Source organism: Carcharhinus amblyrhynchos, unplaced genomic scaffold, assembly GCF_965287045.1.
Source record: "Carcharhinus amblyrhynchos unplaced genomic scaffold, sCarAmb.v2.hapA scaffold_39, whole genome shotgun sequence".
NCBI classification, from domain to species: domain Eukaryota; kingdom Metazoa; phylum Chordata; class Chondrichthyes; order Carcharhiniformes; family Carcharhinidae; genus Carcharhinus; species Carcharhinus amblyrhynchos.
Genome location: NW_027649780.1, coordinates 8,668,026 through 8,694,179, shown reverse-complemented (window position 1 = coordinate 8,694,179; position 26,154 = coordinate 8,668,026). Strand labels below are relative to the sequence as shown.

The 26,154-nt window shown below is 43.5% G+C and overlaps 2 non-coding genes across 2 annotated transcripts; one reads left to right on the top strand and one right to left on the bottom strand.

Moving 5' to 3' along the window:
• Positions 1-444: 444 nt before the first annotated feature.
• Positions 445-516, top strand: trnae-cuc (transfer RNA glutamic acid (anticodon CUC)). The gene has a single exon. It is a non-coding gene; the product is annotated as a tRNA-Glu (tRNA).
• Positions 517-22,263: 21,747 nt separating this feature from the next.
• On the bottom strand, positions 22,264-22,337 carry trnan-guu (transfer RNA asparagine (anticodon GUU)). Its single transcript has one exon. It is a non-coding gene; the product is annotated as a tRNA-Asn (tRNA).
• Between the last annotated feature and the right edge of the window lie 3,817 nt (positions 22,338-26,154).

Below are 26,154 nucleotides of genomic sequence, written 5' to 3'. Positions count from 1 at the left end.
AGGCAAAGCTCAAGTTCACCAACTGTCTGTGTCTACATCAAGCAGTTAATTGACCCTGGGAGCTGGACAGCCAGAGGGCGCTGGATGGGAGGCAGCGACAGAAACTGGAAGAGAAGCGACATGATAGTGTTTCGTAATGATTTGTGTCAGTTGCTCTCCACGATGAATGCCTGCAGTGTGTTACCCTGTAAGTTTCACAGAAGAACCAGTGATGAGTTTGTTGGGGGTTTGGAAACTGCAAGTGTCACGTGAGCAGCTCGCTGTCTATTTCATGTTCCAGCTAAGAGTATTCGCTGCTTTCATTGGCTGAAGCAGTCACTTGTGTGTGATATAAACACGACAAGTTGAAGGATGAACTTTCATTTGGTGATTAAAAAGCCCGAAATAAAATAAAAAGCAGGTAATTCGTGGATAAATTAATATTTTAAAGCGTTGGGATCCGCTTCCCTGGTGGTCTAGTGGTTAGGATTCGGCGCTCTCACCACCGCGGCCCGGGTTCGATTCCCGGTTAGGGAATGTAGATTTATTGCGGTACAACAATCCTGCGTTACTTCCAGTTCTGTTGGAATCAGTACCAGAGAGATTTCCTTTTTAGCGTCTGAATTGGAAATGTCACATGAAAAGAACAAAAAAAGACAGCGATAGGCTGCAAAGCGCTGATGATACAAAATGCTGATGCGGGTTAAAATCTGGCTATTAACGGGGTAAATTTTATTGTTTCTACTGACACAAATATCCGCCTGATCTGGGTCCAAATCTCGGGCTCAATGACAAGAAAAGGTTTAATTGAAATAAGCAGTAAACTCCCATAAAGTCACATTCTTGATCTACGTTCCTTCTGTTGAGGATATTTTCGGACCAGAGGGTGTGGGGACTCGATCTTCGGCATCTCTCGACAGTTCAAAAAGTCAGGGCAATTGCACCATCGGTGAGCTGCGGCTGTCTGACAGCGCTGTGTATTACTGCGGACTGAGAGACAGAGTGACAGGAAGCAAAGGGAGCTAGGTGCAAAGCACTGCCGCAGTGTGACAGGGTGATTGGGATAGGGGCAAAGTGGAGAGAATTCTGGTCTTTCTAAACGTATCAGCAGAATGTGTTGGTTTCAAACAAATGTCAATAAGGTACAAGCTGAGAGTAACAGATTTTGGGGGAGGTTTCACCCATTCCATTTACATCAAATATATTTTGGGATATGTCATAAATTTAGAAACATTGAAGTGAGGTGCAGGAGGAAGCCATTTGGCCCTTCAAGCTGATCATATCTGATCATCCAACTCAATTGCCCAGTCCTGCTTTTTCCAAATAACCTTTGATCCCATCAATCCCAAGTGCTACATCCAGCCGTCTCTTGAATGCATTCAATGTTTTGGCATCAACTACTTCCTGTGGTAATGAATTCCACAGGATCACCACTCCTTGGGTGAAGAAATCTCTCCTCACCTCTGTCCTAAATGGTCTACCCTCGGTCTGTGACCACTGGTTTTGGACTTCCGCAACATCGGGAAAATCCTCCCTGTATCTACCCTGTTTAGACCTGTTAGAATTTTATGAGTCTCTTTGAGAACGCCCCCTACCCCTCCCCACTATTCGTCTGAACTTCAGCGAAAACAATCTTAACCTAGTGAATCTCTCCTCTTAGATCAGCCCCGCCATCCCCGGATTCAGCCTGGTAAACTTGTGTTGCACTTCCTCGAGAGCAAGAACTTCCTTCCTCAGAGAGGGAGAATAAAACTGCACACAATATTCTAAACGTGGCCTCGGCAAGGCCCTGTGTAGTTGCAATAACACATCCCTGCTCCTATATTCTAAACCTCTCGCAATGAAGGCCTTCTTTCCTGCCTGCTGCACCTGCATGCTTACCTTCAGTGACTAGTGCACAAGGACACCCAGGTCCCGCTGCACACTTCCCTCTCCCAATTTACTGCCATTCAGGTAGTACTCTGAATTCAAATCTAATTCAAAATGCCTCAGAGAGTTTGGAAAATTTTCTAAAATTTACAATATAAACATGGGCATGGTCTAAGACGAGCAACAACCGACAGCGTCTCTAATGGATTACACGCCAAATAAAGTTGAAGGAAGGAGACAGCGCCAGTATCATATAAACAGGCACCAGATCCAGTGAAATATGAACAGATATGTGGGATCAGTGTGGTATTAGTTGAGACACTAGTTTGTGTCTTGTGAGAAGAAATACGTTCTGGACAGTTGTTAACCAAGGCAGGGCTTGCTGTAATCGAAACAAGGAGATTGTCTCATAAATGAATACATGAAATACAAGTTACAATAGGAAAATAGAGCATAGAGTAAAGTTCAGTACAGCACTTACACCGAACAACACAATATTTACTGACAAGACAGTTTTGTGAAATCTTTTGAATTGCTTGCAAAAATAATTCCTGAACAATTCTGTTCTGAATGGAACTGAACATTACAGGTAGAAATTCTGAACTCTTCCACAAGGTGGCAGCAAGGCTCAGAACTTACTGCTTTTTAGCGGTATGTTTGGTTAATATTTCCACACCTCTGTAACAGTGAGGGACAATTAACATGTTTCATTTAATTATCAACATTTTCACCCTGCGTAAGCCTGTTTCCATTGCAGACTGATATTTTAAACAGTGTTACTTTCCGTTTACCCTATTTCACTGCATCGACAGAGCGAGTTTCAGGAAACTAACGGGAGTTTGTGTTGTGACTGGTGGGCAGCCAGTTTTGCAGCCACGACGTGAACGCAATAATCAGGCAGAAAGAATGTTCGGTTTGTGCCGTTTCTGATGGTATTTCTGCTAATTGCTCTCTGGGTCTTTGTGCACAGAAACCTATTCCAGTGTCAGTGTGTGACTGGCTGTTGTAAACAGTCCTCAGCAGACAGCAGCTGTGACCCAGAAACCTGCGGCAGTTTTTGTACGAGAATTTCACTCGTTCTCATCACTGTGAGACTCTGCGCACAGTAATAGACCGCGGTGTCAGACAACCGCAGCTCCGAGATTCTCAATCGGTACAGCCTGTCTGACTGCTGCACTCGATCTGAAAACCGGGTCCGAGCGAAATCGGCCTTGAATTCATAGCTGTCGGTCGGGTCGCGGCCGACGGCAAACTCAGGCTGTCTGCCTGGGTACTGACGGTACCAGAATAAATAATAAGCATCGGCGGTAAAGGTGCAGCTTAAAGTGACATATTTTCCCTCTGACGATGTGAGTGAGGATTCCCGCTGAGTAACAGAGTCTCCACCGCTGTGATCTGGAATACACAGTTAAAAAAGTGAAATGATCAACTGAACTGAAATGTGACTATTAGTGGCTAGTATTACATACAAAAAGTTGGAGTACAGACCTTAAGGAAAAAAAAATTCTACAAAATTGACCTGTCTGTTTTACATCCCAGAGAGGGCAATTCACCGTACTTCGTCTCAATCTCTCAGAATTTTCATCCATTTCTTTCTCCATCATCTCTTTATTTAACTTTCCTTGTGGTAGTTACAGAATATAAAGACACTTTGTGTATGGAGGTCCGTCCACAAAGCCGTTTTGCATCTCTTTGCATCATTATATTTATCATAATCAGTGATCCAGAAGTGAAAAGAGCTCTGCAGCACTAACCTATTAACCACCTTTCAACCACATTTGAATCACCTTGAATCACATTAATCCCCTTTCAATCACATCTGGCAGGCTGTCCCTCCAGTATCGCTTTGCGAGATAAAATAACCTCAGCCAGCACAATTATTTCTCATAGCAAGCTCACGCCAATTGCCATATCACCTTCTTAATTTCTCATTTTCTCCTGTGCCCTTACATTATTTCCTAACACTCCTCATGTGGTCTGACCAAGTTTCGATACCAGTATTAAATAGACTATTTACTTTTCAAATCTAATTCTCTGAAATTAATCCTCATTTAAAAGTTTTAAATTTCTTACCGACACAGAAACCCGCCCAGAGCACGGCGAGAATGGGGATCCGCATCGCTGCTGCTGTGTCAGAAAGGTGCAGAATAGAGAATTGTAAAAGAGCTAACATCACCTCCTGCAGGGCAACACAGACTCAGAGCAACCACAGTTCTGATGTCACTTCCTCAGGATATCACACGGATGGAGCTGTGGGAGTTGCCCCTCACCACTCTGACGTTTCTTAACCAGGGCTATGTGTTTATATAGGGGAAGCAAGCGTTAATGCCATATCCCACTCATCAGAGCGTAAGGTTTCTGAGTGTATCTGGATCTCAAAGACATATAAGCGGGAAAATCAAAGCAATATTTTTGTGAGGCGCTTGATGAAGATTCCGTTTAGTATTGAATAATGTTCTGCCTCTAACAAAGTTGGTACGAGCCTATTGATCGGCAGAATGGAATAAAGATTAGCGACACTTGCTACAGAGAGGCAACGTTATGTAATTTTTCAATGTTCCTTTGTTCCTGAGTTCAGTTCCTTGTAGATAAATCCTACTTGTGACAACACTACCCAGACTGTCCTGTGCTGTTCTCACACCGACCCTTCTCACTTGTCATTTTTATTGGAGATGCTGCTGCCAATCTTTTATGTTTGTCGTTGTTTGGATCCGCAGTCCAGTAAGAACATAAGAAATAGGAGCAGGAGTAGGCCATCTAGCCCCTCGAGCCTGCCCCGCCATTCAATAAGATCATGGCTGATCTGATAGTGGTTCAGTTTCCCATAACCCTTAATTCCCTTATTGATCAGAAATCTATCTACCTGTGACTTAAACACATTTAACGAGGTAGCCTCCACTGCTTCAATGGGCAGAGAATTCCAAAGATTCACTACCCTCTGAGCAAAGAAGTCCTCCTCAACTCTGTTCTAAATTGACTCCCCCTTACTTTGAGGCTGTGCCCTCTAGTTCTTGTTTCCTTTCTAAGTGGAAATAATCTCTCTGCCTCTACCCTATCTAGCCCCTTCATTATCTTGTAAGTCTCTATATGATCCCCCCCTCAGTCTTCTAAACTCCAACGAGTAAAGCCCAATCTACTCAATCTCTCCTCATAAGCTAACCCCCTCATCTCCGGTATCAACCTTGTGAACTTTCTCTACACTCCCTCCAAGGCCAATATACCCTTTCGCAAGTAAGGGGATCAAAATTGCACAAAGGACTCTAGTTGCGGCCTCACCGGCACCTTGTACAATTGCAGCAAGACCTCCCTGCTTTTATACTCCATCCCCAATGGAGAGGGGATCTATATTTCCACCGTGACGGAGAATTTCACTTACTGCGAAAATATAGGGAACACGCTGTGGAAGTATCACAGATCACTAATTATTATGTCAGGTTAGATTAAGTAGATGTTTCCAAGTAAAATGAACTCTCCTTAGTGCCCCGCCCTAACCCGGCCGCCGCATCCCAAACATTTATTTTATTTAACAAGTGCTGATGTAGTGATAAATATTCATTACCCAGTTCAAGAGAGGAGTCAGTGCCGAAAACGATCGTTGAAGTGGGGGATCATTTTACCACAAATTCCATCCTGTAAACAAACCAAGCCCTTGGTGCTCAGTACAGTTAGAATATGGGCATTTCTACATTCTGTGTTTCAGCTCTGGGGAGGGACAGCAAAGTGGAACCCGGCTTTACACAGAAATTCGCTTCTATACTTAGTAAAGCAGCAGACATTACAGAATTAATGATATGAAAAATACTCTCTTATCCGCTACCGCTATTTCTGTGTCTTAAGCCCCATATTGCTGTAGAGACACAGCAGATTCGGTACAACATTGCACATCGAAAGTTTCAGTTAATGTCAGAAATATGCGCTCCCATACTCAGAAAGCAAGAGTGATAATTCAACCACCACCGAAAAGCGCAAAGACCTGCAAAGTTCTATGAAGCGACATAGAAGAGCTGGTAGAATGGATTATGAAATGAGACTTGCAAAGCAGATCGAGATCAATAAGAAAATATTAGTTACATAAAGGGAAAGAAGGTGATTAGGAGTAATGTTGGTCTGTTAGAGGCTGAAAGTGGAGATATTGTTGATTGTGGGAAGAAGAGATCCCTATTTGCTCTTTAGGATGTGGCGCTGAGCTGTTGACTTGAAATGCTGTCCAAGTTACACAAAAAGAGATGAAATCAAGGAGAATCAATTAAGTTTGCAAAAGTAAATCAAGTAAAATGTCTCCAACATGTCATTGATCACGCATTTATCGTATATAACTTTAAAATGTGGGCAAAACTCAGTTTGAAATCAATGCCTTCATTGGTGAACAGTTAATCTTTAATTACTTTTATAATTTACAGTTACTGCAGTAAAGTAGGTCCTGGTTAATAGACAAATGACTTTTTCACACGTGACCGGAAAGACATCAACAACCCACATCCTTACACCGCACCAGCAGAATCTGATTCCAGCCAATCAAACTACAGAGAAACCGAGTCTCCGGAACTTTAGTTGTTGCACCTGACATTAGCGGAATATTGAAGGTGTTGATTCACTTCGCGCCCTTCTGCTGTGAGCTGTGCCCCTCATTCCTATTGACAATGCTTTTGTATCACATAGTGCAAAGGAATCTATTCCTCGTCATTCTGGTGATGCCAACTTTTAAGTGCCCGATATTTATTCTATAACTTGTGGATCTGTATATTTATATTAATTTTGCTCCAGTGTTTCATTGACTGAATGTTTTCATCGGTCGATGTCACTCGGACTAAGTTTCATAAACTCAAGCAGCGAAAACAGTCCAGAGCGGGGATTCAGCACAGATAAACTGCAGCTATGGCATGTCCAGTATTTTTGGAATGTATTGGTACAGACAAAAGCCCCATCAAGGACGTTAGTGGATAATAAGCAAATTCTCGGTTGGCAAAGAGAAAAGGACTGATTTGAATTGAAACTTTCCACTGCGGGCAAATTGGGCCAGTTGGTTAGTGAAGACACGGAGAGCTTGGATACTGTTGTGTATTACTGTGCGATACAGCCCACATTGAGAGGAAAGACGGTAGTTACTGTACAACACCCTCACACCTGCTTACAGTTGCTGCAGCGATCATACAAATAGCACACTTCAGGCAAGACATGTCAGAGCGAGAGCAGGAAATGAAGCAAGTGAGCGAGGTTGCTCTGGGCTTTGGAATTCCTAACATCGACTTTGCTCAGTCATATTGACAATCAGGCCATAACCTATCCGATTGAAGAAACATTCACTCAGTGAGAGTGGGCTTTCTGGCGAGGAAATCATTCACATTCTTCAATTTAAGGATGACACTCCATTGTCTGGAATCAGACATTTGGTCTCTGCCCAAATGCAGCAAGACCTGGACAATACTTAGGTTTGACCTGAGAAGTGCAAACAATATTCACGTCACACAAGTTCCAGGCATTGACCATCTCGAAAAAGAGAGGGTCGAAAAAAAAACTTTCCTTGACATTCAATAAGATTGCCAGCGCTGATTCCACATCCGCCCCACCCCAGCCCCCTCTCCACTCCACCAACATCCTGGGATTTGACTGAAAACTGAGCTGGATCCAGGAAAGTGGCTACCAGACCAGGTCAAAGGTTAGGAATCCTGCGACGAGTAATTTGCAGTGTGACTCTCCAAAGCATATCCACCATCTACAAGGGACATGTCAGGAGTGTAAATGGAATGCTCCCTACTTACGTGGATAATGTGGCTCCAACAACTCAATAAACTCGACACGATATAGGACCAAACAGTCCGCTTGATTGCTCACCATTCCGAAAACAACCATTCCTGCCACCACCGAAGAACAGTGGTAGCCGTGTGTACATTCTACAAGAAACACTGCAGCAACTCACAAACTTTTCTTTTAGGCTGCACAATCCAAACACACAACCACTGCCATCTAGGGGGACAAGGGCAGCAGGCATGTGAGAACACCACCATCTAGAGATCCCCTTTCAAGTTATTTCACATCCTTTCCTGGAAATATAGCGTTGTTCCTTCGCCCTCACTGGGTTCAAACCCTGGAACTCCCTCACTAACAGCAGAATGGGTGTACCGGAAACCTCAGAGGCCGCAGAACTTCAGGAAGGCAGTACAACATCACCTAATACACTCGACTATCTTCGTGTTGTTGGGTAAGTTTCTGTGTCCCAGGTTTATAATAATAGTGGTGCTGCTGGGTGAGAGTCTGTGGCGGCTATTCGACATCTCATTTGTTAAATACGACAAAAGATTTTGATCTGTTCTGCATTTTGTTACAGGTGTCCGTGGGCTTATTTGAGTTAACAATTCAGGAAGATCAGCCTGCAATTTTCTATCATATTAACTGCACTGCGCCCTTTAGCTGCTAGGTAGATACTCACTGTTTCAATTTACTACATAAATCGCGGCATGGAGATTAGCATCTAGTTTTCCCAAACCGCTTCTCTGCCGAACTCAACCAGGACAGAATACCCGGAAAATAGACCTGACTGCATTCGTGCAGAAGGAAACTTCGTGGAGCTGTGAATACTCTCTGAGGTTTTTGTATGGGGTTTAGCTGTAATCTAACACTGTGCCTCATTGCGCAGTAATAAACCGCCCCGTCCTCCACATTGAGAGCGCTGATATTGAGGTAACCCTTCTGCTCAGACCTGTCAGCAGCCGCCAGGTATCGTCCTGAAACTCCATCATCCTTCATTGCTAATACTTTAGAAATGATCCATGTCGGTGGCCCCGCCGGTTTCTGCTGATACCATTGCATGTACTCCATACCCCGGTCTGTATATTTACAATCTAATTGCACCGAACCTCCTTCTGTTGCGGTTATTGTCACTGGTGACTGAGTTACTGGATCAGCGCAGCGTCCGCCTGTGAAGATCGAGGAATTAAATGTCAAGAGTTAATGTAAATGTGTTTGTATCTGCGGTAATTTGAGGAACTTATTCTACGCATCGCATAGATATTTCAGATTGTTAATTAAGTTGCCACCAATATGTTTATCTGGTTTGATGAAGGTTTTCCAGTACTTACAGTGCAAGAGAGCCGCCAGGATGAGCAGAAACATGTCCTACTGAATCCCCCTCAGTGAATGGGAATGGAATGAGTCACAGATTGAGAAAGAGAGAACACGGTCTTGGTTCAGCTGATGGCCGTGTGTGTCTGTGTGTGTGTGTGTGTGTGTGTGTATGAGACAGACAGAGAGAGAGAGAGGGGGAGGGCGGGGCTGGGGGGTGGGGGGAGTCTATCGTGACCTCACAAGCCTGCCATCCATACAGGTTTAAGTTGTGACGCTGGGGTTTGAATTTGGCGCCGTCTGTCGGCGAATGCTTATTAATTGCACGCTCAGATATTGATGTTGAGTGGATTCGGGGTTTACTGTGACATATTCCCATCCTATTCATGGATTTGTCTGAATAGAGGGATGCGATCCCCGGAAGGGCAGGGCGTTTTAGTTCAGTCTGGCACCATCGTCGGTGCACCTGGAGGGCCTGTTCTTGTGCTGACATTTTCTTTGTTCTTTCCTCTGTGTCCCAAGACACAAATGCTGTCCAGAAATTTAAATTGGAGCTCTTCCGATACTGACTTCGTTACTTTTGATATGTATTTGGGAAAACGATGCTAAATCTGCGGAAATCATTGCGAGAGTTTTCTGTTCAAATCCTGGGGATGACGAATTCGGGTGAAATGGTCTTTGCAGTAAAAGCAGAAATTCTAAATCGGAATCGCGCCAGGGATTAATTTGTATCTTTTGCTTATAAGCAAGAAGGTATCAAAGCGACTTAATTGATGTGTTCAGAATGTTCCATTTTCAGGGCGTAGAATGTCGTGTTACAGATACATTGTGAAGCCACCGCTTCTCCTTCTGTCTGAATTGCTGAGGATACCGGCTGAGTGACAGGAGCCCCATGAGCCACGTCTGGAAAAAGTTTTTTTTGTCTGGAGGAGGGCGGCTCATAAGAAAAGATTCTCCTCTCCAGGTGCAGTCTAAAATCTGAATAAAGGGCATCAACAAAATCGTGATAGAATTCATGACGGTAAATTGTTAAAAACAAACTTGAGTCCTGAAGACTGACATTTTAGAGTGAAACATCGCCGCCAGCAGAGGGAAGTGTCGAGCCGAATTCCAGACTCGCAACAGCAACCAGCAACAATATTCATAGACTCACAGAATCATAGAATCCTTAGAGTACAGAAGAAGGATATTCGGCCCATCGAGTCTGTACCGGTCACAATCCCATCCAGGCCCTATTCCCATAACCGCACGCATGACACAAGGGCAATTTAGCATGGTCAATGAACTGAATGAAAAAAAATTAAAAGGGCAAATGTTCAAACAGAAATAGTATATTAGCATTGATAGCAAACGTATGTCATTTCAAAACAGATGTTACGAGTTGTCAAAGCTGGCATTACTGTTGGAATGCTAAAAATATTCATATTCATTGATCTTGGCCCTCCGCATTGTTTGTGTCTTGTAGCGGGTAATATGTGGACTTTATTCACAAAAGCGCCCAGTTCCAAACGTCGAGTTAGAGTGCACTTTCCCACAGTTTTCTTCCACCTTATAAGAAAAAGGCAATTAGATTTTCCCCGATGTGCTGACTATTTCGTGAAGCGTATATCCACAGTCATACTTAATTCACTTTAACAATTATTTATTCGTGTCACATGTATGCTTACATTAACATCTGCAAATACGCGAGTGCGTAAATCCCCTAGTCGCCAGACTCAGGCGCCTGCTCGGATACACTGAGGGAGAATTTGGCACGGCCAATGTACCTAACCAGCTTGTCTTTCCGACTGGTGGAGGAAACCAGAGCAGCCAGTGGAAACCCACGGAGACACGGGGAAAACGTGCAGACTCTGAACAGGCAGTGACCCAAGCCGGGAATCGAACTGCGGTGTGTGGCACTGTGAGGCAGCAGTTTTACTGGGAAATAGCTATTTGAATTTTCCGTATTTTGTCTTTCCTTAACTACAGTTCCTCAGGATCCATTCACTCTGTAAAGGGATTGACAGAGTTCGACGACTGGCTATTTCTTTCAGTCAAGATGACAAAGGGATGTGGTTCCCGTCACTTTCCCTCACCGGGAAGGGAAGACGCGACTCCTCTTTAGACAATTCATATGTTCAAATATGGACCACCGGTAAAATGAGCAGCTATGGATAAAGGCTGTACTTACATCAGATCAATAATATCCGTTTCCGGGAATTGCAAGGGCGACAAAACTACATGAGCTAGATTTGTGTGGGCGTCACTGACATAAATCAGCCGACATTTCAATGTTCCCTCTCCATTCACTTCCTTCTGCTGTGAACTGTGTACGGGTTTCTTATTGAGATTTCAAATGCAATGATGTACTGTATTGTGCAATTATATCTATTGCCTCTCATTCTGGTGACGCTAACATGTACGGACAAGAGTTGGACCCAATAACAAAAATTGATTGTTAATTTTATTTTCATTGTTTTTTCAATGTTTCATCATGTGAATTTTATTCCAGGTCCATGTCTCTCGGACCGTGTGCTTCAATCCCCCGCTTGGAAAAGTGTCCAGAGAGGGGATTCCGTGCAGTTAGATTGTAGTTACGAGGCATCCAGCTCCTCTGCCATGAGTTGGTACAAACAGAAGTCCGGTGAGGGACTGGAGTGGATGACAAGGCGGACGTCTGGCAGAGGCCGAAGCGGTCGTTTTGAACTGAATGTTGATACCACTGCGAAACGCGGCCAGTTGCTCATTGAAAACACGGAGAACTCGGATGCTGCAGTTTATTACTGTGCGATTGATCCGCACACTGAGACAAAACACAACAATCGCTGTACAAAAACCTCGCTCCAAGTTGCAGTTCCGGAACAGCTGCAGCAACCACTCCAATAACGCAAGACAGGCCAGGAGGCACAAACGGGACCTGAAGTGTCTGCATCCATAATTCTCATTAGATGGGCGCTTTGACCAGAGAGACTGGCGGGCACAACATTCACTATGCTCATTTTTCAAGTGGCTATCAGAGGCTAGGAACCCTGCGATGAGTAACTCACCTCCTAAGTCCCCGAAAACAAGGGCCAAATTAAGTGTATGATGAAATAGTCCCCACTTGCCTGGATGGGTCCAGCTCCAACAACACTCAAGAAGCTTGACACCATCCAGGACAAACAACCCACTTGATTGGCACCACATCTGTAAACATCCAGTTCATCCTCTGCCGTCGATCAGTAGCAGCAATTTGTATGTCCTACATACAAGATGCACTGCAGCAATTCAACAAACATCCTTAAAACAGCATTTTCCAAATCCACGGTCACTTCCATCTAGAAGCACAAGGGCAGCAGCTAGATGGGAATGCCAACACCTGCAATCTCCCCTCGAAGCCATTCACCATGCTGACTTGGAAATGTATCACTGTTCCTTCGCAGTTGCTGGCTCAAAATCCTGGAATTCCCCCCTTAACGGTATTGTGGGTGAACCCACAGCACATGGACTGCAACGATTCAGAAGGTAGCTAACCACCACCTTCTCAAGGGCAACTAGAGTTGGGCAAGAAACATTGGCCAGCCAGCGGCGCCCATACCCCACGAATGAATTAAAAATAATGATAGCATCCTCTACCCTATGGGATAGAGAATTCCAAAGATTTACAAAGCTTTCTGTGGAGCAATTCCTCCTCATTTCAGTCCGAAATGATCAGCCCCTTATCCTGAGATTGTGTCCCCTTGTTTTAAAGTCCCCGAGAGAGAAAATGATATCTCTGAATGCATCTGATCAAATTCATTCATTGCTGCTTAGGTTTCCATGAGATCACATTTCATTCTGCCAGACGTCAGAGAATTTCTGCGCAATTTACCCAGCCTCTCATCTTGGGACAATGCCTTCATCACAGGGAATAACCTAGTGAACATTAGCTATAACCTCTCCAATGGAAGTATATCCTGTCATCAATGTGGAACCCCAAAATTGCACACAGTATTCCAAATGAGGCTTCGGCAATACCCTGAGCAACTACAGCAAGCCTTCAAAGATGACAAAACTTAAATCTATGCTTAAGATTGGAAGGGAAGTGTGACTGTGGGCAAGAGACAGGTTTGTGGAACGAGGTTAATTTCTCCTCCAGGAGGCCGAATTTGCTTCGAGTCATGCTATCGCCGTGTATCCATGATGTACTGATTATCATCCCCATCTCCAAATGCTTTGAATTTCGAAGCCATTCGGATTTCAGGATTTGCCACCAACATTAACTGACCTTTGGAGAATTTTCTGCATCATCTGATTCTAAACTTAGGAATCACTCGGCAAAAATTCTCGAGAAGGAAGTGCGACATCTAGTTTCTTCTTGAAAATACACAACGTTTTGGCCTCAACTACTTTCCTGTGGTAGTGAATTCCATGACTTCGCTACTCTCTGGGTGAAGAAATCTCTGCTCAGCTCAGTCCCAAAAGGTTTAAACCTTACCCTCAAACTGCCAGTCTTAGTTCTGGACTCCCCCATCATCGGGAAAATTCTTTCTGGATCTATTCTCTCTAATCCTCGAGAGGGAGCACAGCGAAGATTTAACAGACTGATTTCTGGGATGGCAGGTTTGTCATATGAAGAGTGACTAAATCGGTTAGGATTGTATTCACCGGAGTTTCGAAGAGTGAGAGGCGATATCATCGGGACTTTTTAAATCCTAACAGGGTTAAGTAGTGTAGGTTCAGAAAGAATGTTCCGAGTGATGGAGGAGTCCAGAGCTTGGCATGGTAGCAAAGTAGTTAGCATTGTCTGTGTGGAGTTAGCACATTCTACTCGTCTCTGCGTGGGTTTCCTCCGGGTGCTCCGGTTTTCTCCCACAGTCCAAAGATGTGCGGGTTAGGTTGATTGGCCATGTTAAAAAATTGCCCTTAGTGTGCTGAGATGCGTAGTTAGAGTGATTAGTGGGTAGATATTAGGGATATGGGGGTAGGGCCTGGGTGGGGTTGTAGTCGGTGCAGACTCGATGGGCCGAATGGCCTTTTTCTGTACCGTAGGGTTTCTATGATTCTAACTAGGGGTCATAGTTTGAAGAAAAAGGGGTAAGCCTATTAGAACTGAGATGGGAAGAAATTTCTTCAGCCAAAGGGTGGTGAATGTATAGAATTCACTATCACAGAATGTATTTGAGGCCAAAACGTTTTCTGATTTCATGAAGAAAATAGATATAGCTCTTGGGACTGATGAGATCAAAGCATATGAGAGGAAAGAGGAGTCAGGGTATTAAATTTGATGATCAACCATGTTCAAAATGAATGGTGGAGCAGGCTCGATGGGCTGAATGGCGTATTCCTGCTTCTATGTGTCTATGTAATCCCCCTGGGATTTTATTAGTTTCTATGAGATCTCCTCTCACTCTTTTGAACTCTAATAAATATAATTCTAACTGACTTATTCTCTACTGAAATGACAAAACGAACTTCCCAAGAAACAGCCTGGTAAACCTTCTCTGCAATCCCTCTATAGCGAGGACATCCTTTCTCGGATGAGGATGTCAAAGCTACACACAAGACTCCAGATGTGGCCCCAGCAATGCCCGATAGAATTGCAGCAAAACATCCCTATTCCTATACACAAATCCACTTGCTATGAAGGTTAGCAAATCATTTTTCTTCTTTACTGCCTGCTGTAACTGCACATTTACTTTCAGCGACTCACACGCGAGGACATCAGGCTCTTGCTGAGTGTCCATCTCTCACATGCTCTATCATTTTGGGGTACTACAAACTTCAAGCCCAAATTTTGAAATCAAAGTTTAGTAAAACTACCAAGATCACTGAGGTAATGATTAACCAAGTCCTGATCTCCGACTCCGCTGTGTATTTCAATGCCATGAGTCCCCACACTGCTGCAGAGATGTAGCGGGTCCCAGTCAAAATTCCACAGCGACAACTCCAGAGACTAAGCAGCAGAGGGCGCTCTCACACCGGTGAAGCGCAGCAATAATTCACTCAGCGGTGTGAGAGCCAGAGGGATCTTTCTCAACCTGCAAATAATACAAAACACAACAATAGATTGTGAGGTCCACTCTTAGAACTGTGTTACTTTATGATTTCAATTCGCAACATATTAAAAATAGATTCCACAACTACATCTGTGGAACCTTAATGTTTACAAGTTAATTATCCTTGTTCCTTTCAATTTATTTTCCCACTCTTTCCCTTCCTGCCTTCAGTTTCCACTTTTCACCTACAGTTGTTTTACTTTTTTCCCAATATGTAGTTCAACGATTCAGAACCTAATTTTCTGCTCGGCATCTTAAATCAGTCCGGCAAAATTCCACTGATCCACAAAAGGAAACTCTCAGGCGAGGCCAATGAATAACAAAGATTCTCTTCCCTTCTGTCCACCGCCATTGGAACATTTCTCCGAATAGGCAGCAATGGCGGCACCTGGTGCTGCTGCCTCACAGCGCCAGAGCCTCTGATTCTCGTCTGCGTTCTCCGGTTTCCTCCCACAGTCCAAAGTTAGGTTGATTGGCCATACTAAATTGCCCCTTGTGTTAGGGAAACTAATAGGGACTGTGGGGACTGGGCCTTGGTGTGATTGCGAGGGATGCGGACTTGATGGGCCAAATATCCTCCTTCTGCACTGTTTGCAATGATAATTTAAATGCTTGAACCCAATTTGCTTCAATGTTTTGAAGAAGATAAAGAGGTCAATAATCATTACAAAAACACCCGCATTGTAGTAGGATTGGAGCCTGATGTTGATCAGAGGCCAGAGCGATTGACAGAACGAGTGTCTGATGTGGGAAAGGATATGAAAATGTGAATGAAAACCCATTTTGAGAGCTGCTTTCTGAATTATTACACTGTAATCATTTCAGCACTATATTCATTTCTTTTATGAATGGAAGTGACACTGAAAAGATTTTCCTAGTCGGCTGGTATTGAATTGTAGGTAATGAGGACAAGCTTTACATATCCTCAGGGGACTTTATATCTGCTGTCTGAACTTTGCTCTCGGGTCTTGAACACACGATTATGGAGTTACTGGAAGTGCTGACATTACTATCTCTTAAACAAATTCCAAACTCCGAGGGTCGTGGCTCATTGAATACACGATAACTAACCCGATTGAAGTTGATAATTTTAAACAGAGGTGCCACTGAGTGACGTTACATTAGTGGAAATGTTTATTCTTCAAGACTGTTCCACGGAATGTATAGTGACAGCCAGTACCTTTGTCCAAAGCGGCAGGTATACTTTTTAAGCATATCGTCACAAACACATGTCCCTTCCTTTGAACTATGTTGGGAAGGATTCCATAACTGATTATCAGACCCGCTGAACGGCGGTAGAACCGCCCCTTCCTTCACCAACAAATGCTCGCTTTACCCTTAAATTGGGAGTTTCTCTTCGAACGGCAGGGACGCTGGCAATGTGGTGAGTCAATCAACAACTCCGACAGAAAATGCAATAAATGTTCAATAATTGTCTCAGTGTTGCATGAGGGGAATCTCGCAGTCATGACTGAGCCACTCCCCCGATGGTAAGGCTTAAACGGACTGATCCTGAATGAACCAAATCCTGGAGCAAAGCCTGAGTTTGACGGTCACAATAATCAGAATCGGGTTTAACTGTCACCATCTGCTGTGTAAAACGGAAATATTCCTTCCATAAAGCACTGACTGTTCCCCGGCTCTGAGTGTTTCCAATCATTGGCAGCCAGCCACTGGCAGCCAGCTCACCAGCCTGCCTATTCTCAATGTCACTGGGAACATCAGGAAGTGAAGTGAAAACATCCTGAGACTCACAGCAGATTACTGAGGGCGGGGTTTAGAACATGTCTTCAAAATCCCCAACTCCTCTTCTACAGAGCAGACAGAGACAATGCGGCTGCTCAGCATCTGGGTTGTGTGGGCAATATTTCTGACAGGTAAATGTGGACCACACACATTTCAACTTTGTTTTTTACATTTTTGAAACATGGTGTAAAACAAAATTTTCAACAGTCGCCGGTCAGATTTTTTTATATTTATTTTTCAGATCTGATTTATGGAGATTCTGTCACTCAGTCGCCTTCCTCAGATGTTGGGACAGAAGGAGAAGCGGTGACTTTAAATTGTAAATATGATACTAAAAGGAGCTCCTACTCTCTATACTGGTACCGGCAGCACCCAGACTCACAGCCTGAGTTTATATTGTGGAAACACTCGGGAGGCGGTGAAGATAAAGCCGATTTTGCCAAAAGCCGTTTCTCTGTTGAGCTCCAGACTGAGAAGAAATTCACTAGTTTAACTGTCCGGGGTCTGAAGCTGGCTGACGCCGCCGTGTATTACTGCGCTATCAGACTCACAGTGACAGAAAACAAGCTCAGCCCTGTACAAAAACTGTCCTTTTTACTGCAGAATGCAGCTGCTATCTGTTGTCGCTTGTGTAAAATCGCGGTCGATGTAGCCACAATGCACAGAGAAAGAAAACCAAAGCAACTTCGAATGAAACTGTTCCCAGGAGCAGCTACACAAACAAACTGTCGATTTCAATCCGACAAACAAATCAGCTCAGAGTCATATTTGAAGGTACCCGTTCTAATCCCTGCCATTAGTAATCTGTTCTCTGCCCTCAGGATGTTTTCGCCCCACTTCCGTATGTGTCTCTGGTTCTTTGTGACCAGTAGGGGGTAATCTCGGGCTGACTTGGAAGAAAAGGGTCTGAGCCCCGCTACAGTCAGTGCCTTCACAGGGGTATGGCGACACTTTTATAGGCTGGGGGAGGAGGAAGAGGTGGTTGGGGAATATAATCCTGGTCTGCAGATTAAATGAGAAAAATTTGGATTATTAGTTCTGACAGGAACCGCGTCAACCTTTTGGAAACATTCTGAAGCTCAGTGGGCACAAAGTCTACTTGGGGTTGGTTTAAAGATCACAGTCACCACTTTGCGAAATCTACACAATGTGTATACATTTTCTCTGATTCGGCAACACATTTTGTTTAATTAAACCGTGTGAGCAGGCCGCGGTCAAAGGATCCAGAAAACTGGGAGGGGATATGGAGAGAGGGTTGTTTTATGTTAGAGTCACGGAAAACACATTGAAAGGAAAAAAGTACAATGAAGTAATGAAATAGGTTTATGAAAGTTGCTCTTATATAACTGTACTCTGGAGTTAACTAGTACCATTCCGCAAATGTTCTTGACGTTGTTTTAGTTTTGAGGCTGCTGGTGACTCAGACTTTCGAGGCGGAACTTTTGATTTTGTTTAGCAATGCGAGTGCTGTTTGGAACACCCAGTGTGGGATTTTTGTCCTGAATCTGTTACTTCTCTGCTGGCTGTGTAGCTCAGAAATACAGTATCAGAGAAAACATCTCCGTGATATTTCAAGGGACCGTTTTGTTTCTTTTATGAAAATCAGCAGAGAACTTGTCTTGTACGTTTGGAGACATTTTTCAGCCCTCAGAAAAGGAGAGAGTCTGGAGAATGTATCCACAAGATAGATCCCATCTGCTCCGAACAGAGGAGTTAGATGTGAGGCTCACTTCAACTGAACAAATGGATGCAACCCTTTAACGTGTATTTAATAAACCAACTTTTTTAACATACACTAAATTTGGAAGTTTCACCTATTCACTTTCGTGGTATTTCCCCGCTCTGTTTGATCTGGCACTATCGCAGGAAAAATCTTAGATCATCTTCCCAATTGACACCCGTCTCAAACTCAGTCTGATTAATGACAGTGACTCAAATACTCGGAACATCTTCATCCACATTCAACACTTGCATTTCCTTCTTCAAAGCGATTTCTTCCAGGTCAGTTGAAGGTAAAAATGTCCCTTAGCTCAATTAGGATCAACCTAGCTGTGTTTACTCGTCTCGCTCCGAACAGCAGAGTGTCTGGTCAATGTCTCAGTTCTCTCTAATCAACAATTGCGTTGAAGTCAATGACGTCAGACCAATCAGAGTTCAGCTCTTCCTGCTATACGTCCTGTAGGAAGTGACATCAGACCAGCCTCAGCCAATGGTCTCAGCCTTATCTTGTTTGATATTCTGAGCTTTCGGAGACACAAGAGTCCCTGGAATCCAGGAACAGCAGCAATGCGGCGCTCGGTCCTCACTGTGATCTGGGTGACATTCATTGTCGGTAAGTTTAACTCTTTAAAAAGGAGTGTAACTTCTAGAGGAATAAATTTGAAAAGCAGGGCGCTCCAGTTAATCAGACATCGGGCCTGCCTTAGAGCACTTGAGTCTTTGCCCTTGGCTTTTCCTTACAGGAATATTGGTTGACAAAACACACAGCAAGCCTGATACCAGAATTGGGAGATGGCATATATCAGAATTCCATCTAAACATTAATTTATCTTCTGGCAGAAGATTAAAGAGTAACCTGATTGATGTATTTATAATAATGAAGAGGTTCAGTACCGTGGACGGGGAAAGGATGATTCCATTCGGGGAGGATTCCAAATCGATGTCCCATAAATCTGAGTGAAACGAAAAGATCAACTGGAAATTACAACGAATCTCCTTTCGAGGGAGTTCTGTCGAAGGTGACTCACATTAACACAATGAACACTTGAAGAGAGGAATAAAGACACAGTTGGGATGGGGAAAGATTAGCCGCTGAGGGGGAAAGGGACAGGGACATTGAGATGGCGGATTCTTCTGGGGATTCTGAACGGGAACGTAGATCAGTTGGGGCGAATTTGATATTATTTAATGCCTTTTTTATGTTACATCGTCTTTGAGTTGTCACCCTCAGTTCAGCTGAATGTTTTTTATTTCTTTTACCCTGTTTTCCAGATCTGAGCAATGGAGATTCTGTTCCTCAGCAGGAATCCTCACTCACACGGACAGAGGGAGGAAGTGTCACTTTAAGCTGCACCTATACCGACGATGCAGATTATTTATTCTGGTACCGTCAATATCCAGGCAGACAGCCCGAGTTTGCGGTCCGGAGGCATAAGGGCGGCGGTAATGAACTGAAGGCGGATTTCGCTCAGACCCGGTTTTCTGATACAATCGAGAAATCAGAAAAGTTGTACCGATTGACCATTTCGGAGCTGCTGCTGTCTGACACCGCTGTCTATTACTGTGCACAGAGTCTCACAGTGATGAAAATGAATGAAATCCTCGTACAAAAACTGCCGCAGGTTTCTGGGTCACAGCTGCTGTCTGCTGGATGCCGGTTATAACAGCGGGTCTGACATTGACACGTGAATGTATTCCCGTGAACACAAACCCCGACAACAATCCACATAAACACCATTCAAAACCGTTCATATCGAAGGCAGATTCCTGCTGATTCTTAGATTCGCTATACGAGGGAAGAATTGGCTGCTCTTTATTTGGGGGCCACTCGGCACTAACATTGAAAATACAAGCGAAGTATCATTCAATAGTGTAAACTGAAACCTGCCAGCTGGGCAAATCCCAATAACTAACCGTAACTAAACACCTCTCATTTAAATTCACTTACAGACTGAGAATTATTAACATAAGGAGTACAAAAGTATTGTTCCAGTCATGATTAAGAGCTGATAAACGATTAATAGAATTAATGATTTCAAGCGGAAGAATTGTTATGGCCTCAGCAGTGGAACAGATGATATGAAAACAGGCTAAATACAGCCACCAGTTTCTGAGTGAAAAACTGCTTCCACTTCACTGGAGGTCGGAGAGTTTACTGTTTAATTCAATTATAGTATTTCTTGTCATTGAGCCCGAGATTTGAACATAGATCTGCGAAATATTTATGTCAGTAGAAAAAATAAAATTTATCCCATTAAAAAACCATATCCTAACCCGCATCACCATTTCTATCATCAGTACTTTGGACCCTATCGCTCTGTTCTTTCCTGTTCTTTACAGGTGATATTTCCAATTCAGACGCAAAAGAGGAAATCTCTCGAACACTGATTCGGACAAGACCCGTGGTGACCAGGAAGTAACGCAGTGTCGTTACATAGAAATAAGTCTACATTACCTGACCAGGAATCATACTAGAGCCACGGCAATGAAAGTGCCGAATCCTAACCACTAGACCATCAGGGAAGTTGATGCAAGCTCTTTAAACAAGAACTAATTTATCCATGAACCATCTGCCTTCCATTCTTTTACTTCAGACTTTTGATTCACCAAAAACAAGCTTCTCCTTTCATCTGTCATGTTTAGATGGAACACAAGGCACCGTATCAGCCAATATAAACACCGTTTCCTGTTCGCTAGAACATGAAATCGACAGTGAGGTGAAATCGTCCCGCAAACCGTTCCTGTGGCACTTTCAGTTTTCAAAACCCACCAAACTTATCACTGTGGCTTCTGTGAAACTTACAAGGTAACACACGGCAGGCATTCATCACGGAGAGCAACTGGCACAATCATTTACGAAATGCTATCATGTCGCTTCTCTTCCTGCTTCTGTCGCTGTCTCTCATCCAACTCCCTCTGGCTGTCCAGCTTCCAGAGCCAATTAGCTGCTTCATAGAAGCACAGACAGTTGGTGAACACGAGCTTTGCCTGGAAAGCAGGGAAAGCGAATATATGACACACGGCATTGAGAGGAGATGAAGTTTAGAGATGACAGTACAAAGAGACAGAGATACCTCATCTTCCTGATCCAGTTACTGATTACAGGAAAGTCCACAGTGCGAATTATCCACTCTCAAACTCTCCTTCCAGTCTTGAGCACGGAGTTAAGTTTTGAAGTGTTTGAAGTTTTGCTACAGTCATTCAGGGTTTTGTTGAGACCACATTTGGAATAGTGTGTGCAGTTTGGATCCCCGTATTTTAGACAGAATAAAAACAAAATCTGAGGATGCTGGAATCTGAATCAAAAACAGAAAGTTCTGGAAATTCTCAACAGCTTTAATGAGAAGGAATAGTTAGCATTGAAAAACTGAAGGGGTTCTATGATTCTATGAGTTTGATAGGGTGGAGGCTGAGACATTATTTTCCCTGATCCAGGAATATAAAACACGGGGCACAATCTCAGGATAAGGCGCTGATAATTCAGGACAGCGATGCGGTGAAATTGCTTCACTTAAAGGGTAGTGAATCTTTGAAATTCTCTGCGCCAGAGGGTTGTAGATGCTCCATCATTGAACACATTTCAGTTTGGGTTATACAGATTTATGATCTATAGAATAATGAATGGAAGCAGGGATATGGAATTGGAACAAATGCTCGGCCACAAATTCATGTCTGGATTCTAATTGTTAAGTTTAATGGTATAATGGGAGCATGTATACAATGTTATATGTAAGATGTCGGTAGTCAATAGTCATTAAATAATGTTGGTGACAACAGATAACAGTGCAGCCGGTAACACTTGAGAGCTTTTTTTTTTATTGATGCCCACGGAACCCATTGCCAAGCCGCAACGGTTCGCTTATGAATGGTGATGGTGAGAAAATAGTGAAAGCTCCGTCCCTGGGTGGGCTCGAACCACCAACCTTTCAGTTAACAGCCGAACGCGCTGACCCATTGCGCCACAGAGACTGAGACAGTAGCTGCTGCAGATATTCTAAACAAGGATGTCAATGACCACAATTCCATTTCTGCAAAACTTTGTTCCAGAACTGCAGCATGACAGCACCGTGTACAATTCTGTACCAGTCTCTTTGGTTACGTTGATCCTGTAACGTTGCTGTAGTGTGTTGGTCATTCCCTTTCTCCTCTGAATGTGCAGGTAAAATGAATCCATGTGTCTTATCGCAGGGAGGAATTCAATGGGACGGAAGGGAACTGACAACCAGAAGCCCAAGGATCCAATATTTTCCACTCAGTCATCAATAACACCATTCCCAGCTGCAACTCCTTCCAAATATTGTGATCCATTTCCCTCAGGATCTGTTCCAAGATTTAATATTTACCTTCTTTTCTCTTCATTTTGAAATTCGCTTCAATACCCAACATAAATTGAATTGCAAACCTGAGGGCTAACCGTGGGAAACAAGTCTCTGGGTAAAACAGATGCTCATTTCCAGATTCACAGCACTCAGCGTTTCACGCAAATGGAAGAATTTAACACTGAAAAGTTTTGGAAACTTGGTGTGAATATTGACTGTGATTCACTCAGGTATTGTGTAAATGCTGCTCGATAGTTCAGTGAGAGGGATATAATCTATGTATGTTTTGCTGAGCTTGTGTTCGGTGTACTGGGAGGCTTCAACCGGGTTGAATTTTGTGTCCCAGAGATATGCAGTAATCCACTGATTGAAGCTGCAGTCGCGGGGAACGTAGACAGGAAAACAGAATTAAATGGTTTTATTTATCCGGGATTCCTTTTTTTCAATATTCCACTTCCTCCTTCTTTGGCCATTAGTTTATTTTTCTAATGTAATTTTCAAAGGATAGCCGCTGTTAAGTTCTGGACACTAAGCAACTGATCTCCGCAATTATCATTACAGCTTTTCTTCCTTTACTTTCCTTGAACAGGCGGTGTCAGAAAGCAAGACAGATACAGCTGCTGCTTGGGAGCTCAAAAGCGACTGGAGTCTACGCTGGAGATGTCTATGCAAGCGTGTCAGATAATTGTTCCATCCAATGTTGGTGAGTGTTTATCACAGATGGATATGAATAGTGGGTCGATGAACAGGGTTTTCTGATCGATTGCCGTAGACTGTGAAACAGTGCTGTACTAAATGAGGAATGGCATGCCATGACATAGATGGAGGCATGAGATAAGTCAACAGTACATGAGAAACTGCTCGGATTTGTTTCATCATTGAGTACAGGCAGACACTTAGTTTATGCATCAAGAGGAAGCTCGCTCATCTGTGCAAGTACATTGTGTAATATTCCTTGTCATTCAGCTATTTAAATTTTACAATTTCATAACTTTTCTTGTTTTGCCATTAACTGCTTTCTTTTCCCCCCTGTTGCCTTGTCTATTCATTGTTGCCTCTTTATTTGATGTCATTTCCTATTTTTGTTCGCCTCATTCTCTTGGGAATCCCCAGATTCCCTATATATCGGGTTCCTTGGTAACAGTGAGCAGTTTTCAGCTTGTGTGTGTGTATCCTTGAGTTTCATTAGGTTTCAGTTTTTCATTCTGTGTGTCCGTATAAATTTCTGGCATTCAGGCTTTGTTTTTAAGGCCGGAATATTTCATGAGGATAGGTTAGAGAGACAAGGTTTATATCCACTGGATTCAGAATAAGAGTAGGCTACTTGATTGATATGATAAAATACAAAGGGGTCTTGACAAGGTGGATGTGAAGAGGATAGTTCCTCTTCTGCGTGAATCTATAACTAGGTATCACTGTTTCAAAAGAGGGATTCGCCCATTTAAAATAACACTGCACCACAGCCTCCTCTGATGAGTATTTATAAATACTCACTTGTAGCAATGTCCTTCCTTGGTGTGTCTCTGTATCATTCACTGCTCTCAGGCCACGTTCATCTTTGTCCCTTAGTTGGATTGTCTCTGTATCATTCCGCTTAAACTCACTCTTGCCTATGTCAATGTCTTTTATATCTCTCTCAAAGTGTATAGGTGCACTGGGTGATATAGGAAGTGTACAACTTCGGGAGTAAGAATATACTTGCCTGCATAGCACAGTTGATCAAACGTTTAAACATGGAGAGTTAGCGAGCACTGAGCCGATGCTCTGCTGAGGTCTCATTCAGCCTTTGAAATTTCTTAGATACTAAGCAGAGGGTCCAGATAGTGACAGGGCTGATCCACTGAAGGATTCCTAAAACAGTTCCACGGCTAAACGTCTCAGATGTTGCAGCATTGAATATAGGAAGCCATTGAGCTGATGCACAGACTGGGCCACGCTCACCTGCATAGGAAGATTGCTCAGGTTTTTAACAGGAAGTATGCACAGGGATAGGAAAACGTACCTTTCAAGTTATCACCAGTTTACACTTGTATCTTGCTCAGACCCTACCTTACAGTCATATTCTTTGACCTGCTGCATTATTTTGATCGCTGCTTATTTCTCGGTTCTCAGATTGAACTGTCTTTAGACATACATTTCTCCCCACTTGTTCTATCTTGTGTTCGCTCCCTCAACCTTATCTTCATCACTCCCTGTGTCAGCCGGAGATATCCCCTACCGTCCCTCCCCCTTTTCTATCGTCCCATTCCCGGGTTAAATCTCGCAGCTCCGGAATCCATGAGCTGCTGTCAGGCAGCTTTGAAACATTTTTAAGTCTGAGGAACCTTTATTTGGTGAAACTGATCTTCCCAGGCAAGCCTGGATTGAAACAAATAACAATTGGAAACGAAACACAAACTCTTTAACTGGTAGCTGCTCTCTCTCTCTCTCTCTCTTTCGCTGATTAACCTTTCAGTCTGATGGGATTCTGCTGTGTGTTGTCTCAGCCGATCCTGGATTGAATTGGGTGACAGTTTGATCCGAGGTTAATGTGGTTTCCTCTGGGTGTGTGTCTGAGAGGCTGACAGCGCCGCTGCTCAATCTGACTGTTACTTTCTGCGATTCTCCACACAAACCTCAACAGACTGGAGCACCCAATGATAGCTGCAAAGCAGTTTTTGTACGGGGGTGAGACTGCTTTCTATCACTGTGAGACTGAAAGCGCAGTAATAGCGGCCAGCGTCAGTCAGCTGCAGGTTCGAGATGGTTAAAGTAGTTAATTTAGCCGAGGTCTGGAGTTCAGCAGAGAAACGGGATCCAAAACCCTCCCCTCTCTCTTGTGCACCCCCGGATCTTTTCCATATAATGAACTGCAAATCCTTCTGTGGCTGCTTTCTGTACCAACATAAGAAATAGTCGCTTGCTGTAGTGCTGTAGGTACATCGGATAGTCACCGTTTCACCTTCTCTCCCCTCTGAAGACTGGGGCTGAGAAACAGAATCTCCATCACTCGGATCTGTAACATGTGTTCAAAAAGAAGAAAAAAAATCTAAGTGTTGGAGTGCTGCTGAAATAATATTAACACTTTATATTCACCGCGACATAACTGGAGTTATGAAATAAAAACAAATGATGGTGGAAATACACAGCAGGGGCAAGAACCACCACTGGGGAGAAGCAGAGCTAAAGGTTCAGATCGCGATAACATTTAACCAGATTGGAGTCATCCTTACTGATAAGAAACAGCCCGAACACAATGCAGACAGTGAGGAACTCCATGGCGGCTGCAGAGCCCGGGGCTGTGACTACCTTTAAAACTCCAAGCACTGCCGGAACAGAATCTGTTTTTACAGTCACTTTCTGATCTCAAACTTCCCGTCCAATCAACAATTTGCAATCTACCCGTCATAGATTGAGATAAGATTTCAATGAGTTTCAGTGATCAGCTGAAGCTCTTTGACCTTCACTATTACATATCTGAGACTCAG